This window comes from Lepisosteus platostomus, chromosome 23, assembly GCF_059453375.1.
Source record: "Lepisosteus platostomus isolate fLepPlt1 chromosome 23, fLepPlt1.hap1, whole genome shotgun sequence".
NCBI lineage: Eukaryota > Metazoa > Chordata > Actinopteri > Semionotiformes > Lepisosteidae > Lepisosteus > Lepisosteus platostomus.
This window is the reverse complement of record NC_142633.1, coordinates 18333970-18346220: the sequence shown is the minus strand read 5'-3', so window position 1 is coordinate 18346220 and position 12251 is coordinate 18333970.

The window sequence follows — 12251 nt, the reverse complement described above, 5'->3', positions numbered from 1 at the left end:
ATAGATTTTCCAAAGCCGCCCAGTTTGTTCCCCTTACCTCGTTACCCACTGCCCAGAAGATGGCGGACGTTTTCGTTCATCAGGTCTTCAGACTCCACGGCATACTGACTGATATAGTCTCTGGCAGAGGCCCTCAGTTTACGTTCCACTTTTGGAAAGCTTTCTGCAAGGCTCTAGGAACCTCCGACTCCCTCGCCACCGGCTATCATCCCGACGCTAACGGCCAGACCGAGCATCTGAGCCAGGAGCTTTTAACCTACCTGCGAGCTTACGTTTCCCCATCCCAGGATGTCTGGAACTCTCTGCTACCTTGGGTCGAATACGCCCATAACTCCCTCTACTCCTCCTCCACCGGCGTCTCACCCTTCCTCTGCTCCTTGGGGTATCAACCCTCACTCCTCCTGAATAGCAGCCCCGACTGACTCGGATATTCCCTCCATCTGTCAATATACGTCTTCTCTTAAAACTCTGGAAAACAAGCACAGAAGACCCTTTCCCAGGCTCCAAAGGGGACAACTTGTCTGGTTATCAACCAAGAACATTCCATTACGCGAACCCTCTGTCAAGTTGGGACCCCATTTTGTCGGCCCTTTCTGGGTTGTTTCCAGGATCACCCCGGTTAGCTTTTGTCTTGCTCTCCCCCCTACCCTTTGAATCCACCCAACCTTCCACGTTTCTCTTTTTAAGCCTTATCACCGTCTCCCCTCTCTAGACCCCAACCTCGGCCATCTCATCGATGGCACTTCCACCTTTACCGTGAATAAGATTCTGGATTCTCGCTGGCACAGGGGGCAGTGCCAGTACCTAATAGACTGGGAAGGATACAGTCCCGAGGACAGATCGTGGATTCCAGAACGGGACATCCTGGATAAGTCCCTCATCAGGATCTTCCGTCAGTCTACGGCATCCCGAGCCGCCCGTGAGCGGGGGGGGGGGGTACCGTCACGAACCGCACTCCCGCGTGCACCTCTCCGCATCAACACGTGCACCCTAGTTAAGCAATTAACACTGCTCACACCCTCTTTCCCATTTAAACCCTCGCTCACTGTTGAGATGTCTTAGCCTTTCTCTTGTGCGCTTACCTTACTGAACTGACTTCTGGATACCGACCCCGTTTTGTCTTCAGCAACGTCTTCATTTTTGTCTCACAGCTTTTGGATTTGGATACCTCACAGACCTGACTACTGGATATCCGATTGCTCTGTCCCCGGCTTTGTCTTCGTTTCTGTTTCGCAGCTTTTTGATTTGGACACCGTACCGACCTAACTACTGGAAACCCGACCTAGCCTGCCCATTCGACCTCGTATTCTGTCTTTCATCCTATGGATTTCTGGACACCTATTCTCTAAGCACCGCATAAGGTCCTAAAATCTCCCCCCCCCCCCCACACAAGTCCCTAGTGACTTCAGTGACATTTAGCCAGTTATGGGTCAACTTCAACATCTGTCCAACTGTTTTTGATCATTTAACTTGAGCTTCTTTAAAAAAAAAAAAAAAAAAACAGAAAAGGGTCCTCAGATTAAAATTAAGTATTACATTAGCTAGATTGAGTGAATGGCCTCCTGTTGTTCATAACCCTTTTAATAGTTTTAGATTCCAGGCACTATTGATAAGTAAACCGCTACCCCACACTGCACAGCATAATAGCTATATTTGAAAACAGTAATGAAAAGTATATCTTTTCTCAGGATAACTCCCCTCACAAAGAAAGCCAATTAACAGTTTCAATACTCCCAAAACGCAGTGTCTTACAAAACTGTTAACTTTCAGAACCAATGTGAAACTGAAATAAGACACAGGAAACCCAGAAATTACTGGAAGCACTCCCCATCCCAGTGTATTACCTGCAGTGTTCTCTTAAAAAAAAAAAAAAAAAAAAAAAACAGTTTCTCAACCCAAAGCAAGGTTGTATAAGGTGAGGGGGGCTGTCTGGTGTGTAAATGCTATTGAGTCATGAAGAAGACCCCCTATTCCAGTATTACCTGTAGTGTCATCTTCAAAAAAAAAAAAGTTTCACAACAAAGCATGACTTGGGAAGTATAAAACACTACTTGCAGCATTGTGCAGCTGCTAATAAGCTGCCGAGTAACAATTTGAATTTTCCTGCTGTCAGCAGTATTGTGTATATAGTTGACCCTTACCTGAATGAAAACAGGACATAAATAAAGGGTTTCAGAAATCAAACAAAGCTTAATTCCCGTGCTTACAGTCTTGGTAATTGGAGGCTGCGCTGTTCTGCTTCCTATGGTGATATAGGAGTTTTTCACAAAGCCGTATTGAGCAGTATTTCTCACATTGTGAATGTGTGTACACAGCGGCCCCCCCCAGGTTCCAGTTAGTGCATAATTAGGCATTAATGAAAAACCAGAGGTTTTAAAAAAAGAATTAGCTCACTGATGTTTTACCTGGAGGCTGTGAACACTTTCACAAGTCGTGGTCTTTAAAATGCATTTGTTTGAAGGCTTTCTGCACTTCCCTTCCAAAGATATGGACAGAAGAATAATCCAGCATGGTAAAAAAAATGGCTTAAAAATGACAGTGAAGGCTGTGAAAACAGTCACAATGTACTTTGTACACACAGCCAGTGTTTTCGTAACTCAAGGAGGTTTCGTGAAAAAGCTACAGGCATGCCAATGTAATCATTTTTTTAATAACTTTTAGAAAAGTTTTTTAGAACCATAAAATAGCAGGAGAGCAGAAAAAGACCCCATGCAAAGAGGCCGAACAGGGAGTTAGCCCGGGCTCAGCAGTGCAAAGAGTTCTGGATTGGCATATAGAAACCTTTTGTCACGGATGTCGGAAAGGACGAACCATGGAATGGCAGGAGAGCAAAAAGACCCCATGCGTAGGAGCAAGACGGGGGTTAGCCTGGGCTCAGCTGTTCAGGAAATGCCGTATAGAAACCTATGCCCTCAGTTAGCAGATGTGGGGCGACCTGGTGCTAGGCAGATTTCAGGACATCCAAATGTCAATGCTGAGTGAGTAGCAGAGCAGAAGCAGGAAATAAATAGGCTACACAACAAGACAAGAATAATTACAGGGAACTAGGAACAGGAGGAAAGTAGAGCGCCCTCTAGGTGTACTGGGCGTGACACCTATGCCCTCAGGCCACGGACGGAGCAGCGACCTGGTGCTAGGCGGGTCTCAAGATATCCGAACATCAATGCTGAGCGAAGTTACCCAGAAATATATAGCCCCTGGGAGAGAGAGACACCAGAAGGAGAGCAAAGCACAGGAAACTAGGGACAAGACAGTAGGAGCATCCTGCAGAGGGCGTGACAGTACACCCCCCCCCCTTCATGGGTAGCTCCTAACGTCCATACAAATAAGTGAGCTGCACAGCACTGGGGAGAGGAAAAACCTCATTTAACTGAAAGGAAACCTCCAGGAGTCCACGGCTGAGAACTGCCCCCTCCTTCAGGTAAAAAAAAAAAAAAAAAAAAAACCTTTATTGAGTAGAGGAAGGGGGGGCTGGACTGGGCTCCGGAGGAGCAACACAAAAAAAGGCAGAACAGACAAAATCAAACAAGAAAAATAAACCCTAATGGAACAGGGGGAACAATTAACACATAGGGGCATGGAAACCCAGACCAGAGGTGGTGGGAGCTCGGAGCCAGGGAGACCAGAGTGCATGGGAGCCCAGGACAAAGTTAAAACATGCAACAGGTGGGGCAACCTGGTGCTAGGCGGATTTCAGGACATCCAAACGTCAATGCTGAGTGAGTAGCAGAGCAGAAGCAGGAAATAAATAGGCTACACAAAAAGACAAGAATAAATCACATGGAACTAGGAACAGGAGGAGAGCCCTCTAGGTGTTGTGGGCGTGACACCTATGCCCTCAGGCCACGGACGGAGTAGCGACCTGGTGCTAGGCGGGTCTCAAGATATCCAAACATCAATGCTGAGCAAAGTTACCCAGAAATATATAGCCCCTGGGAGAGAGAGACACCAGAAGGAGAGCAAAGCACAGGAAACTAGGGACAAGACAGTAGGAGCATCCTGCAGAGGGCGTGACAGTACGCCCCCCCCCCCCTTAATGGGTGGCTCCTAACGTCCATACAAATAAGTGAGCTGCATAGCACTTGGGGGAGGAAAAACCTCATTTAACAGAAGGGAAACCTCCAGGAGTCCACGGCTGAGAGCTGCCCCCTCCTCCAGGGTATTAAAACTTTATTGGGTAAAGGAAGGGGGGGGGTCAGGTAGAGCTCCGGAGACTTGCCAAAAAAAAAAAAAAAAAGACAACAAGCACAAACCACAACATAATTAAACCTGGGAGACCATAAAGAAGGGGAAACCGGGAAGTGAAAAATCAACACCAAGCAAAAAACAAGAAAAAAAAAACACAGACTGGGCAAAACATGTTCAACATTCTATCACTGATATCGGAATGAACAACCCAAGGAGAGCCAGGCAAGAAAACCGCTCACAGACACGGTTGTCCAGAGTGATATCCGGCACTAAGAATAGGAAAGCCAGCTCAACATTCAATCACGGAAGCCAGGAGAGAACCCGAAGAAAGCCAAGTATTCAGAAGTGTATGTCGGGATGGCATGACACAGACTGACCCGCTCACAGGCTCGGAAGTCAAGAGTAGCATCCCACGAATAGAATATCAGAACTGAAAAAAAAAACTACATTCATTAATACTATTAGTAATATCTTCAGTAAATACTGATGCATAAAATATTTATGATAAAGGTAGGTTGTGTGCTTTTGTCCAACTGAGCAATCTTGCTTTCATCAAATATACCCTTTTTAATGTTGGATGATTAACATGCCATAATACACAGTTTAAAGTCTAAAGAATATACAACTTAAATTCTTAATTGAATAAAGATTGTCCCTCAGCAGTGATCGGGATTCAAAACTGGCAATTTCTGGTGACAGCTCAAATGCTGGACATGCAAGGTTAAGCTTTATGAGCTCCACCTGGTGGTTTTACAAGGTGATTCCGGGTACTATTAACAATCTAATTTGCATACAGTCAATTGCAGTATGACACGAAATTGCGCGTTGTACCACAGCGTACCCAGCTCGTTTTGAATGGCTGCATCTGTACAAATCGAAACAAACCGACCCCCAAAACTAACACCTCCCTTCCTGCACAATACCCCTTGCTAAACTAATGTAATTGTGCACACTTCCATCAAGAAAAAAAACTACCTCCACAATCATAGAGCAAATAAATGCTCCAATTTCAGTTCTACATTGTATTGCATGACTCTCAAAAAAATACAATACAAAGCAATAGAAATTCCAAAATATGAAAATTGCAAAGTTCCAACATAACACACAACCAAAACACGTAGCCAAAACAGGCTATTCACATTGAAAATTAAAACTTTGACTTAATTCCAAAAGTCAAAAAGAACATAACCAGCACATTCACCTAATAACAAACCATAACAACCATCAACATAAATTGTTAGTGTAATAAGGGTATCATTAAACATCCAAATATATACAGGGCTTTACATTCAATGACTCAAAAAGGTGTGAATGGTGCAATTAGCCAAAGAGCTTACCACCAGGAAAACAATTGTTCAAAACAAAGTTACTTCAGATATCATTCAGCCAAATCATAACAGAACATCTTCAATGTCCACTAGAACCAATAACATTATAGCCATTGAAAATAAGTGAAGCTCCAACTCTTCTCTGAATCCAACATGGCCTCATCATTCACAACCACCATCACTGTAAATCAGCATACCTTACTCCACAAATTCAGAGTACTAATCTAAACAATGTTACCAAAAACATTCATATTAAAAAAAGCAAAATAGACTAATTTCCACATCAGCTAAAATGACAAAACTGAAAGCTCAAAACAACCATAAACATCTAAGCATGTTTCAAAATGCTCATATTTAAGCATAAAAAAGGATAACTCCTAACCTTTAAAAAAAAAAAACACCACATTCATCATTATCCAAAAAGCTCAGTGCAGCCAACCTGAAGCCCCTCCTCACTTTCACATCAATATTATTCATACTATCTTTTTAAGTTGCCCAAGTAGAGCATCGTGTGTAACGCACAAACTTCACATTGGCACCCAGGTTATTTCCATCACCATTCCAAAAGCCACAAAGTCAAAATTGACTCTCGTTCAATATTCCAGTCACTTAAACATTAGACCCACAAAATACACCAGCAGCAACATACTGAACCTCCAGTACAACCTTCACAATTCAATAAGCTTTAAATACCACACATAAAACACTTGACCAAATTAGTCCCTAACCCTTTAACTCCTTCTCCCATCTAAAAAGGAAAAACCATTGTGTAATTATTCCAAATGTCAACTTCCCATCAAAACAGTTTAGGCATACAACAAAAAGGAGTTACACACCACAAACACATCTCAATTTCCCCAACTCAACGCTTGCCTAAACACTGAACCGGATCTAAAATACTACCTATTTGCCAACTCAATTTACATTCTCTTACCTGCCACCTTTTTGAAAACAATCATCCAAGACTGTAATGTCCTATAGCCTTGACTGCTTACAAAAACCAATGAAAATTAACAAATTCAGGTCCAAACAGGTTTAAATCCTTTGAAATCCTACCACCCTTTGGAAAACCCATTTACAAAGAACCTTATAGAACACAACCCATGGCTGAAAACATTTCAATTCAAAGAACATAACCCTCACAAGTATAAACATCAGATTTCAGAACACATTAAAATAAACTAAAGTAACTTTTCTTCCATATCTCCAGAAAAAAAACTCTAGTTTCAACTGATTATAGTACCATTGAACTCAACAAGTACCACAAACCTTCCCAAACCCACATTGCACAAATATTCTAAAACCCTTCAACCTACTTTAAATTATCCCCCCCCCAAAAAGCATAAAAAACACCCACCTTTCTCAGTCTTTCGGCTAACACAGCTGCAAGCCAAGACCTCCTACCCTTACAGGAACCAGAAACAGACTGACTACTAGACCCAAGGCTGCGTTTTTAAAACCCTCATCATTAACTCAGAGGTGTGGCTAATTCACCAGGAACCTACCACAACATGTCCTCAAAATAGTCAATTTTCAAAGCCCTATTGTTCATAATGTGACACACACCTGTTTCCAATGACTAAACAAGTATTAGCCAGCCCATCTACAGATCCAGCCATTCAAAATGCACCGGTGATAATGTGGGGGCTACTTAGAGGTTCAGGATCTGCTGGGTAACAGTTTTTTTTTTTTTTTTTTTTTTTTTTACAAACACTTAGTTGTGGGACTGCACTACTTTGTGGAACATTTGGACAGTCTTTAGAAGACAGTCAAGTTTCAACTAAATATGTTACCTTTCCACCCATCACATACAAAAACCCTTCCCAAACTCACAGTACAAAAATATTCTAAACACCTTCAAAAACTTCAACTGTCAACAACTTCAACCTACAACCTTCTTCAAATTACCACCCAAACCCAACAAACATCAAAACCACTCACCTTCCATAGCAGTCTTTGGGCTAACACAGCTGCAAGCCAGGAGCTCCTACCCATCCAGGAGCCAGAAGCAGACTGACTACTAGTCTCCAAGGCTGTGTTATTAAACCCCTCATCATTAACTCAGAGGTGTGGCTAATTCATCAAGAACCTATCCCCACATGCCCTCAAAATGGTCAATTAGCAAAACCCTATTGTTCATAATGCGACACACCTGATTCCGATGACTAAACAAGTATTAGCCAGCCCATCTACAGATCCAGCCATTCAGAAGACACAGGTGATAATGCAGGAGTACTTAAAAGGTTCAGCATCTGCTGGGTGCTGCAACTTTTTACAAACACTCAGTTGTGGGACTGCACTTTGTGGAATATTTGGACAGTCACCAGAAAACGCCAGAGTTTAAATCCAAGTCAAAGGTAAGGAACAAATCTTTGCCAGTTATAGAAATTGAATTGTATACTGTGTATGACAGCATGTTAAATATCAAAGTACTTAAAAGTAAGTAGATAGAATAAAAACAAGATTGCTTAGTTGGATATATACAAATAGTTTATTATTATACTGTAGGGTGTGAACATAATGTGCCTCTTTCAGGTTTACATCGACAAAGAGAAAATCCAAATATATAATTTTATAGCAGAAAGTAAAAATAAAACATAATATATAAATAATGTACACAACAGTATTCCACCTTCTTCATACATCTTTTTAGGCATCAAAATCTTTAAATTGGTAAATTACAGTGGGATATACAAAAGTTTAAACATGCTGCTTCTAACACTATAGTTTATATACATGTGAAATTATTTTTATCCTTTTCAAAGAATACATAGTAAATGCCACTTGCTGTTATAAATAATGGCATTGAATTAATACCACTTAATTATATTAATATGGAATCACGTAACTAAGCAGCCAAAAATATCACAAATTGATGTTTTGGACTTTTAACTTTTAAAACTTTTTGTGTCCCTATAGAGGTAAAGGACAATAGATAATAACACTTTATTGGCCATATATATTTTTAGGAATTTGTCTTTCCACATACCCCGTGTATGAGACACATACAGGGAGAGAGCTTGGGGTCAGACTGCAGGGTCAGCCATTTGTACAGCACCCCTGGAGCATTTGGGGTAAAGGGCCTCACTCAGGAGCCCAATGAAGTAGGATTCCTGTGCCAGCTGTGGGATACAAACCAGCAACCTACCAGCCACTCTCAGATCCTTAGCCATAGAGTCACCACACCACCCCATGGAAAATGGGATTTCATGGCCCATGCAGGAATTGAACCCACAACTTTGAGCTCATTAATACCATACTCTAACCCATTGAGCTATCCAGCACCCAACAGCCCACCTCATAATGTAGGGAGCTCTACCTGTTATTCAAGCCTAAAGATTTTTTTTACTATCTAGTTATATAAAAATCTTAATATACTATACATATTTACTATTTCATGTTTTTAAAAAGTAGACTTTGTTTATTAGAAAAAAAAACTTCAGCCCTAAGCAGGAATTGAACCCAGATCTCCCAGGGGGGTGAGAGGACCACTCAGCTAAACCCACTGCACCAACAGAGCACTTGGAACCTCTGCTGAAACAGACAGGTCAAACTGTTCCAAAAGTAATCAGGACTGAATGAGTCACAAAATAAACATTTACAAAGAAAACAGACTAAAGTTATACAATCAGTTACAGAAATCTTTAATATTTTGATCCATTAATGTGATTACTAATTTCTTTTACTACATATTTCTATTTCATAATCCCAAGAGGAAAGTGTGGTGGCTCTGTGGCTAAGGATCTGCACCTATGGCTGGAAGGTTGCTGGTTCAAATCCCACAGCTATCAGAGGGCTTTTTCTCCATTGGGGCCCCTAAGCAAGGCCAATTGCTCCATGTATAATGGCCCCAGACCTCTCTGTATCTCATGGACAGCAAGTTTGGGTTATGTGAAAAAGACAAATCCTTTTATAATTGTATATGGCTACCTTACCTCATTCGGTGCATTCTAAAAAGTACATGTATTTTACTGGAATAATGCAAGGATTCATAGAGAAGATTTATATGCTTTTTAAAAGAATCCATAATATTTTAATCTTAATAATGTTTTAAATTTAACATAGTCAGAAAGAGCACATCAAAACTTAACCACATAAAGTGAGTCTTTGATGCATAAAATGTTTGTAAAGTGCAATCCTTCTGTGTACTTTTTATTTAAGCTACCTCTATCAGTCTTAGACATTAAGTATAATGTTTATATTTCTAAATCAATATAATTTATGATGATATGATGTTCAAAAATTTATGCTCCTGTTATTTTTATGCTCAGCTACCAAAATTACCCTTTGGTTTTAAAATTCGATATAAAGATTCCATATTAACCAGGTTTAAACATGCACTTTGAATGCCTACATCTGTATAAATCTCTTGATCAAAAAACACAAAGAGGCTCAAAAGTGCAAACAATAATCATCAATGAATAGCTTCCCACATATGATTCAATCAGTCGCACTTTATTTAACCCCAAAAATGAGAAATTCATTATCCATCTTCAAATGAATAGATGTATTATATTGAGTTTGTTGATTTAATTCAGCCAGCCACTATAGCAGTCAGTTGTGAAGGTTTCACCCCTCACTGGACTTGGTACATTCTGAGGGGGAGGAGCCAGCCCAGCTCAGAGGATAAAAGAGCAGACTTCCTGTGCCTCTGTTTTCATTCAAGAGTCCAGGAGCTGAGGAGCGTGGTGAGTGGTGAGTACTATTTCCTTCCTTGTGTTGGGACCAATCTTTTGTTTGCTGGTTAGTCCCATGTTTCTTACAAAGTTTATTTTAGAAAAGGGGTACTTAGATTAAATACACTTGGCTCCTACTTCAAACCTTTTGTTGAGAAAAGTATGTTATTTATTTTATATTTATTAACCAAATCTACTACCTTTTTTGCAATAACCTACTCACACGTTAAAGTTTCTACTGACTTAATTGGTGGAAACTTCCAAACATGTCCATGTCCATATAAATTAAGAGGATTTATTTCATAATGTGATAAATTAAAGGTTTTAAGAAAAAAAGTGTTAAAAACAAAACCACAAATGAAGGTGTCTCTTTAGCTAAACGATGCACTTACAATTTAAATCCTACAAAGTTGGCATTTTTATGATTAACATGGTACTTGGAAAAACCGGGATATAATTAATGAAATAGATTCTAATTTTAAAGGTCATTACATTCTGTACTGGACTGACCCAAATCACATTAACTTCTGGGATTGGAGAAAAAGACCCCTGAGCTCTAGTAGAATAAACTGAGCAGTTAAGCTACTGTACCAAAAATAGAAAAGTAATAAATCAACAAAACCTTGATATATGAATACTGGAGTGGCATTTTTTTTTTAAACTCAGTATGTCATCATTGTGTTTTTAATAAATGACATTTAATTACATGTCTACAAGCAGTTGAACTTTAAGATGCAGGATCTGGACAACCTGACCTATACACACTTTTTTGGGTTCTTTTAAAAATGAAGTGAGTTACCAACTCAAGTTTATTACATGATAACTCATGTTAAACAGTATTTTTATTCACCCTATGAATGATACATACCATTGTGTATTAAATGTCAATGTGCACATTCTTGCTTCTCTCCAAGCCATCACCATGGTTCCAAAGGACGCCTTCATGCAGAGCTCATGAAAATAAACACTCCTTACACATGGTACTTGTGTCACCAGTTTATTTTTCTACACATTACGCTTTATAGAACAAGTGCCTCTGATTGAGCTTTGGACTACTCATGTCATTTTCTCCCCAGTTTGTGCGTTTCTTCCAAGTTGTGTTTCCTGCACAACTTCAAGACACAAAGGTAGATTAATTGCATTCTGGAACAATGAGACAGGCGAAATGGACTGGCATCCCATCCCGTCTTCAGCAATGCAGTGACCTGTAAAGTTAAACCACTGAAAATCCAACCCTCTATAAAACCAATACCTCACAAACTAAATAATCTAATGACTTTAAAAGGATGAAAATTGTAAATGTGTTCTTACACTAAACCTAAAGTAAAAAATTAATTTATTTTACTGCTAGCAGTTGGCTTCCCTAAACTGCAACCTCTCAAACTCCATCCAAGTATAACAACCCCTTTAATCTACAACTACTGCAGCTATAACCATTTGACAAGGTTAATAAAAAGGGCACATTGCAATCTCACTCCCTACACTACAAAATTGCTTAATCTGTAGCACTACATCCAATACACTTTTTATTTGGGTGCAGTGGTGGCTCTGTGGCTAAGGATCTGTGGCTGAAAGGTTGCCGATTCAAATCCTGCAGCTGGCAGAGGAATCCTCCTCCATTGGGCCCCTGAGCGAGGCCCTTAACCCCAACAGCTCCAGGGGTGCTGTACAATGGCTGACGCTGTGCTCTGACCCCATGCTCTTCTTACCTGTGTCTGTGTTTCATTGAGAGCAAGCTGGGGTATGTGAATAGAAATTCCCAATGCAAGAACTTGTAAAGGGCTAATAAAGTGAAGTTATTACTTCACTTAAAGGCATCAACAAGTACCTCAAGCCAAAAATACTAATAGCAGCACCCAAATTCATTACACAAACCTTGTATACTGGACAACTTAAACTGCTTCTTGGACATTTTCACCAGGAAGGGAATGGAAGACTAAAAGACAAATACATAAAGTAAAACTAAAATTAAACATGCCTTGTAAAATATGAAAGTGTCTCCAGTATGACTCATGGGAGGTGCTGTGAAGAGGACCATTAGCAACAACCAAAGACAAGA